This window comes from Platichthys flesus, chromosome 1 (assembly GCF_949316205.1).
Source record: "Platichthys flesus chromosome 1, fPlaFle2.1, whole genome shotgun sequence".
Lineage (NCBI taxonomy): Eukaryota > Metazoa > Chordata > Actinopteri > Pleuronectiformes > Pleuronectidae > Platichthys > Platichthys flesus.
In genome coordinates this window covers 8,548,770-8,561,566 of record NC_084945.1, presented here as the reverse complement: position 1 = coordinate 8,561,566, position 12,797 = coordinate 8,548,770, and the positions used below count along the sequence as shown (strand labels likewise).

Here is a 12,797-nt window from a genome sequence, read left to right as displayed (position 1 = left end):
AAAGAACTGAACCCTCTGCCCCAGGGATCGGACTCAACGTGAACACAGCTGAAGCTCAACCCAAACTCCTGCAGGCGATGTTTCAACTCTAAACCCCGGCCCTGTGCTCTTGTGAGTTTAGGCACTTATCAGCACTTCCTTCCTGGAGGCAACATGGTCATTGCAACAATATTATGCACCTTCCCCAAATCACACTCTTTCCTCAAAGTGTAACAAAGGTTGTTGCTAGTTTTGATAATAACACTTTAGTTGCAGTTTCTCTGACTAAAATCAGAGGAAAAAAGGTCAAGAAGACAAATCTCACAATCTGCAAGAGTCAAGTCTGTTATAGCAGAGACAGGTTTGGAGAATTTGGAGAGAAAATGAAAGAGAATTGGCTCAGACTTTGTGAATCCTCTGTACAGCAATCATTCAAAATATTTTGTATGACTGATCTTACCCCTGACGTGCTTTACTGGTCTGTGGGATCGTGAGTATCACATTCATTCGTGATAATTTGGTTGTAATGATTCTCTCTGGAAGATTGGTTAATTGGTTCAAAACTGCAGGGTACAGCTTGAGAATGGGGTAAAATATCTCATATGTCAGGGATGTGAGAAATGAGGCTAAGACGCCAACTGAACACACAAGTGCACATCTGTAAGGAGACACTCACAGGTGTGGACAGGAGGAACAAACAGCATCTGTTGAACATATTCATCCTGTTTTGTTTCTGTCTTTGCTTCTTTTTTTTCTCTCGCATGGTCCAAGGGTCACGGAGCCGATCTAACACAACATGGGTTGAGGCCACGGAACAGATTGTCCATCATGAAGGCAGCAGATAAACAATCACATCCATACCTATAGGCAATTTTCAGTCTCTGGTCTCCCCCGAATTGCATGTTTCATAAATGTGAGAACAAAATAAAACACAGCAAAATATTTAGAAAAAAAAGAAACGAGAAAAGTTATGGCTAGGAATCAAGACGAATTTCTCGTGCAACAGTGCAAACACAGAGCCACGGTGCTGTGCCACTGCAGGGAAATGCAATACTGATTTACATGTAGAGCACAGCTTTAGCCCAACAGTCAAATCCATCCATCCGCTGTGCTCAAGGTGAGGAGACCATTTCCATTTGAAAAGCGAGAAGAAATTCTAATGCCTAGACTGAATGAAAAGAAAGAGTCAAACGTGTAAATGCTTTCAAGTTGAAACATGTTTACTATATTTATGTAATGTAGGAATACATCTGTGCACTTACACGCATGCATAAATGCATGATTCTAAATGAACACACTAATTCACTTCATTGTTTGATGTGTGTTTGTTTCTCAGCGGATGAAGGTGCAGCCTGTGCCAGCAAATTGAAGGCAAAAACTGCTGGAGGAAAATATTACGGCAAGTGTGATGAATGAGCTGACTGCAGTTCACAACATGTAAACATGCACTGCCCACTTGCCGTATCTCCGATCCGTTAGCTATCGCGCGACTCTGTGTTTGAGCGCTCTGTTTGTTTTGCTCCCTCCACCCTCGCTCTGTGCCCCTGCCCGCCTGCAACCCGCCGAGAATCACTACCTTTCCCGTTTTCCAATTTCAGCCACTTCCTCTGGAGCGAGGTTTGATGAATGTCGCTCACATTAGGGTGACCTCCGAGATAACCCCTCCTTTTCTTTCCCCGAGAAAATTCATCAGGCAGAGTCGGCCGGCCCCGGGGATGTGTGATTCAGCACTCAAGGTGAGTGCTTGTCACCGAGGCCTCTGATGGCCAGTTTTAGGTGAGGAGTGAGAAGGACAGAGATGTGCTGTTTGTGGAGCTCGTAGAGTCTCACAGACTGAGCCCGGACTAGCTGGAATGTAAAGCTGCACCAATCAATATTTTATATTAACAGTGAAAAGAATGGGTCCATGCATTGTAAAAGGTGTTGCTTGTAGAAACATGCCCTAAGGGAATTATCGTGGGATTCTTCACTTTCCCACCGCTGTGTAAAACATTTTATTGTCTTCTACCCCTTTTATTTTTGGGTTGTGCTGCCCACAACTCTACTGTTTGGGTCAGTTGTAGGACTTTTATCGATGTTCTTCCGAGCTGCAGCAGACAGCTCCCATCCCCCCCCCCCTAAAAAAACTGTCAGATAAACCAGTACCAGATGACTGGGAAACAAAGATAACAACTAGCTGCTGAATAAAATGGATCATTTAGCAGAAATAGATGCATATTTTAATGACCAGTCAAATCTGGCAACTATCCACAAGTGCCTCGCTGAAATGACACAACTTCCTCCAACTGAACCTCTCCATACCCAGGATTATTGTGTCTGATCCCACCTCCAGCAAACCTTGGAGAACTAGCACTGAGATTTGAAAACCACATGAAGATGGTTACGCAATCGAGTTTTTGTCATCAAATAATAATAATTTATTTCCTCTCGCCTCAATTATTGTTACTCACTTTATAGAGGTCTTACTCAGAAATCAATCCATTGTCTACAGTCAGTCCAGAATGCGGCCGCTCGGCTTTCAACACAATCCTCTGACACTCTGTTACTTTATATGTACAAAGCGTTGGTAGATTATTTTCACGCTGTAGGCGTTTACAGTTTAATTACAGTTTGATAACATCTGTTTTGTTAAGAATGAACAACAACACACTAAAGACATCACAGACTACACATGCCACCCAAAGAAATTCTATTTTAAAAGCAATGGACATAGCATTAACATCCACACAACCTTCTTAAATGTATTTAAGACCATGAATGTAATATTTTCACGTATATAACCTGTTTAACCTTTCAAGGCCTAAAACTCAGATCATTTAAATATTTAGACTTTTCATGGGCGACTCTTTGCTATTTTTAAACACAGTCCAATGGAAGCAAACGTGAATATTTGTGGATGAAGTACTTTGGTTTCCACCAGTCTGATTTTTGACTTTAATGTATCTTTGCAGAATGTATGGAGCCGTTTGTGAGTGGGCAAAGTTAAAACAGCAAAGGATCATTGCCATGCCGGCTGTTTGCACTGTTGCTTTCATGTAGTTGTGGTGTTGCTGTGTGTGTGGGAAGGTGTGCATGTGGGTAGATGTGAGAGCCTTTGGTGATTCTTTAGCTATTTCTTAATTATTCGTGTTTGTTGCTATCGGATGTTCAATTGAGGAACATGAAAAAGTAAAAAATAAAGAAACCACTTCATCCTCATTGCCACAACTCGACTGGGCTCTGGAGATCTGGGGTCTGAGCTGCCATTTCCTCGCCCTGTGTGGCAAATCTCACCGTTGGCAGGAAAACAGACAAAAAAACAAATAGGCCTTTTTCACAGCAGACACTCTGACTCGTAACAGCGGGATAGGCCCATGTGTTCCTGATAGCATTAACACCGACTCTGTTATAGTCAAGAGTCTCTGTAATTAACTCCAGTATTTACCCCAGTGCTTTTCCCGCTGTGACATGTCAGAATGTCAACTGTGAAAAAGACCCATGGAGAAGGGATTGAACTGAATGGGACAAATAAAGGCCAATGGAGACCCCGCACAGCCGTCATCTGCATCCCCGACACATGGCATGATGGATATGTGTACTTGTTGTATTCTGCACATCTCATATGTCAGTCTCACCATCTGCCTGCTGTTTTAAAAATGATTCATGGAAGCAGTAAATTATCTCGGTAACCTGACTCTTTAAATGTCATCTATAGGGGGGAACTTAAATTTGAATCCCTCTTACACCATTAAATCCCCTGAGATCTGAGCCCAACATGATGTGAAATGTCAGCGGTTTGTCACCGATGTAATTATGAGAGACCACATTTGGTGGCTAGAATAGATTCTTCTCTGGTAACAAAGGGCAAGAACAGGTGCGACTTCACACCCCACCTCTACTAGAGCGGCTTTTTGGAACTGCTGGTGGCAGCAGTGACACCTCTATCCCATGTGAGTGACACAGCAGCAATAAGATCAGCAACCACCTCATCACCTCAGTGGGTCAATCCTTTCCATGAGTCCAGTCAACACATTTTTCAACCTGGGAAGTGGTCAAAGACCTCTGTCACGGTGCTTTCAATTTCAACCAAGATTCAAAGTCAATAAAATAAAAAATGTTTCAAAACACCCTGAAATTCATTGATGATGTGATGTGGTAAGTGTTTAGATAGGGTCGGTTTATGATAATCTATATTGATAGCGGCGTTAAGTCTGTATTGTCACAATAGTTAGTGTTGAACTATCAAGATCGTATTTTCTCCCCCACAATAAGAACACCAGCAGGTTTTTTTTTTTTATCTGCCGATTTAGTGATATCACGTTCATAGTTAATCTCATCGGGTGAAGGTCTAACCATTTGCATCCAGACCTGTATGGGTGGAACATCTCCATTTGGAAATTAACTCAAGAGGTTTGAGACCCGTTTGCAGATGTGAAATTGACCCTTCATAATGATAAGAAGTAGTGGACTGATTGTGTGTATAACAGGACATGTATAATAAAGAAACAGGCAACCTCTCCGCACACTTTACAGCTTTTCCTAAGTGTTTGACCAACAGTTACAACAAATCTTTTGTCCCTGTAGCTACTGAGTTGTTAAATAAGTTGTTTGCAAAGTTGAGCTGCACACATAGCTGGAATATATTATATATTATAATCAGCGATGAAGCTGCTCACATTTAATAATTTTCACTACATTTTGTATGTATATTTTTTGTTCTGTTCCATAACAAATGGGGAGAGACAGACCTCTGTCACAAGGATTTAAGGGTTATTCGTGTTCTTTCTGCTTCATAATTATATAAATCAAAATATCAGGAATCATAGGAAGACTCGCACAGAAATATTGGAAGAACATAACAGTTAAATAGACGAAGGCCCTTCCGCAGAAACACTTTTGATTGCACTGAAAAGACTCTTACAATTTCTATTGAGCATCGTATATTGAAAGAGTACTTGTGCCTTATTTCAAAATGATGAGAAGAACCTAGATTTGTTTTTGTTATTTTCAGACAAACTAAAGTTACCCTCTTCTTCAATTCCCCTTCAGACTTCTTCTTAATGCAATTTGAAGGTTGTTATAGAAATGTTCCTAACCACACAGATTGGATCCGGTGCGGCTTGATCAAATCAGCCAATGGGATTATATTCTAAAAACGAAGGAGTCACTGCATCAGTCCAACTGAACATGAAAATGAAGTGTCCAGGAGGTGAAAGGAAAATGTTATAATAGAAGAACAGCACACAATTTCATAGTTAGGTCCGAAGTATATAATAACTGGACTGCTACCATATGTAATTATTCAACCTGAAAAGCCGTTGAAAGGTGAAGAAACAGCCCGTGCTGCCATCTCTAAATGTCCACATTTAATTTCACTTCATGCTTTTGACCTCACCAAATAGAGAGAAAGCACCAGTCCGCTCTTTGTCATTATGTTCTTCAACTCCACTTTGCCCAACGTTTTCATATATAAATCCAGTGGACGTCAGTCTTTAAAAACCTTATATTAGACTTTGGTTGGTACGCTGTTAGACATAACTGACAGGTAGACCCTTTTAAATTCCTTTATTCAAAGGGAAATGCCCTTTTATATGGCTGTGCTACATGCATATGGAGCCGGAGATATTAACATTGGCAGAATCGCACAATCTGATCGGTGCACTGCTGAGGCATAGGGACAATAATGGGCTTTTGTGTACATTGTCAAAGTAAATGAAAATGGATTACTGTCAGCTATTTCCTTTCTTTGTCGCATGCACTACTGGAGATAGAGGTGGAATTGTCTATTGTTTCACTTGATAAAATAAATACTATGAGAACATGTTGCATTTGTAGTACATATGAAAAAAGTCAAGTCAAGCCCAGTCATAGCATGCGTTCACCTGAGGGCACTTTTCACATAGAGCAGGTCAAGAAGGTTTTATCTATAAAACTTTTCACAGGGACTCAGCCGAATCCCATGAGCAAGACATTGCCGATAAAAACTTCCTTTGAACAGGTAGAACCCCGAGCAGAACCAGACTCTGGGTGGGCGGCCATCTGCACAACCAGTTGGACTAGGAGGGAATGGGAGCGGGAGCAGGGTAGGAGTAAAAACAAAACATTGCAATTAAACTTTGTAACTTCCACATAGTGGTTGTAACATTTACTACTAGTTGCAGTTAAGTAGGTAAACAGGACCAGAGTCTAGGTTCGTAGCAGCAGGAAAACAGTTAAACAATGGAAATATACATATAGTGAAGACACCACAGACAAAATTTGTTGAAATGCCGGCTTCTTTTATTTAAGAACAGAAAAAGCGAGTTGTTTTAGATAGAATAACAAATAGGTACCATATGACATATTTACAATACAACTAACATTAAAACACATGTTACATACAAATCTTCAATTTAGGCTCAATCTTTTTCTTTTAGGAAAAGAAAAGATTTACCATTTCCTATTTTTGGTTTTATCAATTCTATTTTGACCTGTTTAAATTGTTTTATAAACTGTAAACTTAATATTATGTTTAGTTTCTATTTGAGTTATCTGTTACATCATTACAACAAAATTCTAACAAGTTCTATCAAGTTCTCAATTTATCTTGAATTAGGCATATACAAACATCTAGGATTTCTTTCCTATGTTACACCTCAGCTAAACCAGTGAGTTGCTGGATAGCATTTGCACAGCACAACCATATGCTTCACCAACATACACAGGTAAAATAATATGCATACAAAGCTTAACAATCAATATCAAGTATATCATTAAAATGTCAAAAGAACACATTCTAAACATACTGTGAATGTAATGGCGTTAATCCAGTTCAGGGTGTGGTAACTGACTTGTTAACAAGTTCAGACAGATTATTTCGTACAACCACGTTGTGCAGTTCGTAAATTCCACTTGAGGTAGAAACAGTCTGTAGATCTGAGATGTTCACTCTTACCACGAAATCCTATGTTCACACGAACTTCTAGTCGAAGTAGTGAATGTTCCTGTCAGTCCTACCATTCGTAGGACGAAAGGATTTAAGTTTGTGACAGAAAAACAGGTGCTTTCCTCTGATGAAACAGGATTCCGTTCAGTCCTGTTTCATCAGAGGAAACAGGACTGAAGCTTGGAATCACACCCTTCCAAGCTTACTCGCTTGGAAGGGTGTGATTACTCGCTTGGAAGGCTCGCCATCTATTCTTCTGCAAGCATGGAGCTAGGATGTTAGCATGGATGCAGCCACATGGATGCTTGGCTCCATTCTATTTCTAGGTAACTCTCAATAACTTTTCAAATGTCAAAAAAAAAAACACAGTCTACCAACGTAGACAGAACACAACTCAAAACACTTTCAGAAAATAAAATAAAAGTTTACAACAATACAAATCCAGTCTTTTCAGGTACTGTTGCAAACTGGAGTCTTTCTTCTATCTCGCTGTCTTCAACCGGGCGTTCTACCGGAGCAGGATGAACTACGTTATTTCTGATTGGCTCTTGAAACTGTGCTTTCTTAAACCAACGGTGCACTTTAAATGATTTTCAAAACTATTAATATCATCAATATTGTATTACTTTTGATATTTATTTTAATCTTTGTTAAACTTTTTTAATCAGATTAAATCATGGATTTTATAACTAATATAAACTTAACTCAGGTAAATTTTGATACTATTCATTAAAATATTTATTTACTTATTTATGTACTAAATCATATTTCTTTTAACCTGGGTGACATGATATTTGGTAAAAATTAATAATAATAATAAGACTTATAATAAGATCAATTATAGTGTTAATAGTATCTAGCGACAGAAAGAGAGACATATACACATCTGCCAAATAACTAAAAACCTGCCTCAGGTGTTTCTTACTGTCTCCAGGACCACAATTGCAATGACACACATCAAATGAAAACAGTATCAGCCACATGTCCTCACTGTTGGTTTCAAAGCTAATAACAATAAGAGTTTGATTATAATAATAATAATAATGAAATGTTGGTGTTGGTGGTAATGTCCATCACACGAATAGTGACTCCCTATTGGTTGAGAGGCGGGATCTGGAATAGACGAGAGACAGGAGAGGGCGCTCGAAACTGAGAGAGAAAGGAGATAAAAAACGATACGGACTGAGTTGAGGTAACACTCAGGATAAAGAGTGAAATTAAGAAGACTATTACAGCAGTAGGTAGTAGGTTGAGCCACTTTTAGTTTAAGTGTCCCTTGGGCTTTCTTGTTTTCATTCAGCCAACGAAAGGGCACAGTATGTTATGTTCTGTTTTGGAGCTAGCTAGCTTGCTCAGCATTGTGAACTTAAAGCTAGTGCTAGCTAATCTAGTAGAGGAGTACTGGTGTTATTACATTGTACTGCTGTCATTTTGCAAGAGAACGTGCTGCTCAACTAGCACCCGAGTAACCCGGACACTCGTGGTTCCTTTGAGGCAGCCTACGAGGGAGCCACGCCACTGCATAGCGCTGCTAGCTACCGGGAACGTTAACAGTTCATTGAAATTCTGCTACGCGGGACGACCAGATTGCCAGGAACGATTACCCGCTAGCTACTGGGAGTTCCAACCCGACAGACTGAAGGCAAAATCAATGGTGCATGCGGCACAAACGTGGTGGTCGGGTTCTAACCTACTGTTTAAGTGGCAGAAAACCGTTGGTAATTACATTGCTTTTGCTGGACAAGACAACTCAGTGAAAATATTTGATCGACATAGACACAAGTGGACTGAACTCAACCTGCCAGGGCGCTGTGTGGGTATGGACTTGGAAAAGGATGGAGACATTTTGGATGCGATAGCTGCAAAATCCCGATTCATCTTCCTCCGGGATGCGAGTGTCAATAAGACATCCAAGATAGGCAGCGGCATGAGAGATCAGATGTCTCTCATCTTGTGGTCAAAGAAGAGCCCAATGTTGGCAGTCGGGACGGTCAAAGGAAACCTGTTGATCTACAATCAGCAAACTTCTGCTGGGACAGTGCTCTTATGTTAGCGAAGAGGCAAGCAGAAGATCCCGTTTATATCCAAAGAATATGCTGTCCACTTGGAGTTTATTGGAGACTATGTGAATGCACTGGCTCAATATGAAAAGGACATGACCCACAATAATAAATTCCATGAGCACGACGAGGCGTGTCAAGCAGGTGTAGCCAGGATGTCCATCAGAATGGGTGACATCAGGAGAGGAGCCGCACAGGCTATTAAGCACCCGAGAAGTGTGCTCAAGAAAGAATGTGGAGCCACACTGGAGAGCATGAAGCAATTCTCTGAAGCTGCTAAGCTCTTTGAGAAAGGCCAATATGATAAGGCTGCGTCTGTCTACATTCATTGCAAGAACTGGTCGAAGGTGGAAGACCTGCTGCCACAGGTTTCCTTTCCAAAGATCCACTTGCAGTATGCCAAGGACAAAGAGGTGGATGGAAAGTACAATGACGCAGCCCAGGCCTATGAGAGCATGAAGGACTGGGACAACGTGATCCAAGTTCTGTTGGACCACATGACCAACCCTGAGGACGCTGTGCGCATCGTCAGGGAGATGCCGAGCATTGACAGAGGAAACATGGTTGCCAGGTTCTTCCTACAGTTGAACTACTATAGCTCAGCCATCCAATTCCTGGTTCTGTCCCAGTGCAACGATGAAGCCTTCCAGCTGGCAAAGCAGCACGGAAAGATGGAGGTCTACGCAGATATCATCGGCTCTGAGGCGACACAGGAGGATTACCAGAGCATCGCTCTCTACTTTGGACAACAAAGTGGCCGTGGAGATGGCCATTGATATGGTGGGTCAGGCCAAAGACAACTCTTTGACCAATCAGCTGATAGATTACCTGATGGGGGAGAGTGACGGCATGCCCAAGGATGCCAAGTACCTCTTCCATCTCTACATGGCGCTGCAGCGGCACAAGGAGGCTGCTCGAACGGCCATCATCATCGCCAGAGAGGAGCAGTGTGCAGGGAACCACTGTGAAGCCCATGACGTGCTGTTCAGCATGTACACGGAGCTGAGGGCCCAGAAGGTTAAGATCCCTAAGGACATGACAACCAATCTGAAGATCCTTCACTCCAACATACAATTTTTTTTCCCATTCTGATGTCAGCAGTCATAGAGTGTCACAGTGTCCCATGTGCTCAGAGACTGTCAGGGTCAAACTGCTGAGGAAGATGTCGGGATTGTTACCAAGAAATTACAGTCACCTCTTACAAACAGGGACATACATACAGGTATAAAAGAAAATACAAAAGCTGGCATGGAAAATAACAAATAAATAAAATTGTGACTTTAAACGAAATTCTTATCGATAAACTGTGATTGTTTTAAATCACATATCTAATAACATGTTATTAATTTGAGTTGTCTACATCCATTTTTTTTTTTTATAAATAATGTTATTACTCCCTTGTGACATCTACGAATTGTCTTTTTTTTATAACTTAACTGTGACTTGAGATTTTAAGCGAATATCGTATAGATAAACTAATTGTTTTAACTTACATATCAAATTACATATTATTTATTTCCTTAGAGTTTAATTGAGTTGTCTGCAGCCATGTATTATTTTTGTGATTCCTAATGTTATTACTACTTTGTAACATCCACACATTTTTTTTCAATAGTCTTTGTGATTTATGAGTTTCTTTCTTGTTCTGATAAACTTAAGTCTTGATTATCAGTCTGACAAACAAACTGGTGTCAGATGTGATGACAGTAAAGAGATTGATACAGACTCCTGACTGAGTGTGAAGCCCTTTCTGTGAATAATAACCATCATCACTGTTGGTGATACCGGAGTGTTGGTGGAGTCCTCATCTTCATCATATTAGCTTTAACAAATGCTCACAAACACTAGACTCAGAAGTTTAGCTGATTTCTTCGTAGAATATTATTGAACATTTTTCCAGAATATACGTAAATTTCCACCACATTCTAACTTTCTGCAAATTCTGGTAGGAATTTGAGCATGTTAAAGCCCTCAAAAAACAAATTAATTCGCCTTAATAATAATAAATAATAATAATCCCTAATATTTCAATAGGGCTCCCACTGTCAGTGCTCGGGCCCTAGTAATAATAACTAAAATAGTAGAATTAGTAGGTGTCCTGCAGGCACAGATAAAGACTCAACAATGGCTGCAGAAAGCAAAAGGAGTAGATGGAAGACAAGGCACAAAACTACAGGACAGAGAAGACGCCAAATTAGTAACATGCATTCATGGGGTAGGAACACAAGCGGATGGAGAGTAACAGGAGGAAAGAAGAGCCCAGTGCATCATGGGAAATCCCCCGTCAGTCTAGGCCTATATCAGTGTAAATAGCGTATGGTTAAAGGCAAGCCTGAGCTAACCATGAATTTGAATTTGATCAAAAAGGAAAAGTTTCAATCCTACTCTAAAATATGTTTAGATTATTAATCATTTCATTATTACATTGTTCTTATTGAGAAAATCAAGGGAAATTTAACGATTATGATTAACACTAACTTCCTGAGTTTGTAAAGAGTAATTTTACTGAATATATATCATTGCATGATCGACCAAACTGACCCAGTTACAACCGATCACCACACACACATAACTAGCAAGCAGCTTTTCAGAGAAAGTTTACCCAAGCCTCCTCTTAAAAATGCAGCTATCAAACCCGTTGGGAAGTGTGCACTTACTTAATGTCGAGGCTCTTACTCGACCCTGGATTATCCCGTGTCAGGGGGGGTTTTAAAAAGTGTGTATCAATTTCACTAAGCCGTAGAACCAGCATTGTGTGCATCTGACTTCCTGTCAGCAGTGGTATTTCTTGTCAGTGCATTGCAGTCAGGAGAAGCTTTTTTCATGTGTCACTTACCCGAGCCATATCACGCTGTGTGGGGAAGTTAGCCATGTTCCAGACTGCTAACTGTGCAAGGATTTAAAGAACAGCCACGTTAACATCGGCAGCATTAGCGAGAAGTTATGTTGATAAAAAAACTAAAAATATAGAAATGTCTTATCAAAAAGAGCACTAACACCTCACAGGTTGATAAATGCTCACAATTAAGCATTAACTTTTACTTTCAAAAGGCCAAAAAAACAAGATGCTAATATGGATAAGATTGCTTTTGCAGCGACTGCAATTTTGCATGAAACTATTTTTCCTGTCAATTTGTGCTGGGTCCATGTTAATTTCTTGTATAATACTGAAATGATCAAGGAGTAAATGCTTTAAAGAAATGAAAATATGTTCACACATTTTTAAACTGATAGTACATGAGACATGTCGGAAGAATGAGACTGAAATAGTTTAACTGAAATTAATAATCTATTCACCGACAGAAAATGTGTCAACCAGATTCCAAACATTGGCTTGATCCACCTTTGGAAATTGGCCATAGAAATGAACAAATTTGGTTTGATGCTTCTCTTTAACTTTTGGATTTTAAACTGATTGCTAATTAAATGAGCAATTTGAAGATTGGGCTCTGGAACTTTGGCCCATTTTTATCATTTCTAAAACATTATACAACCATTATGATAGCTTGATTGATTAATCACTGAACTTATAAAAGGTAAATGTGACTGTTTGTTGGTCACAGATTCAGTTTACTTCCAGATTTTGTCAACATACTTAAAATGCAAAATTATTATTTTAAACAACAGGGGGCAGACTCATCCCGAAAAAAACACTGAAGCACAACCCTAGCGGATTAATTAGCCAATAGTGAAGAGCAGTTTAACATAAACGGACAAAATTTGACTCATTACCCTGCGGTAGGTATGGAGTGAATGTAAGCTGCATTCTACCAAATGGTGTGTATCACACTACCGTGCCTGTTGGATGTGGTATAGTAAAGCACATGTGTTACCAAACCCAATACCCTATTCAT

General features: G+C 40.1%; 1 pseudogene; it reads left to right on the top strand.

Moving 5' to 3' along the window:
* LOC133957404 (WD repeat-containing protein 19-like) overlaps positions 1 to 10,035 on the top strand; it is a 60,518-nt pseudogene extending 50,483 nt beyond the window's left edge.
* The last annotated feature ends 2,762 nt before the right edge of the window (positions 10,036 to 12,797 follow it).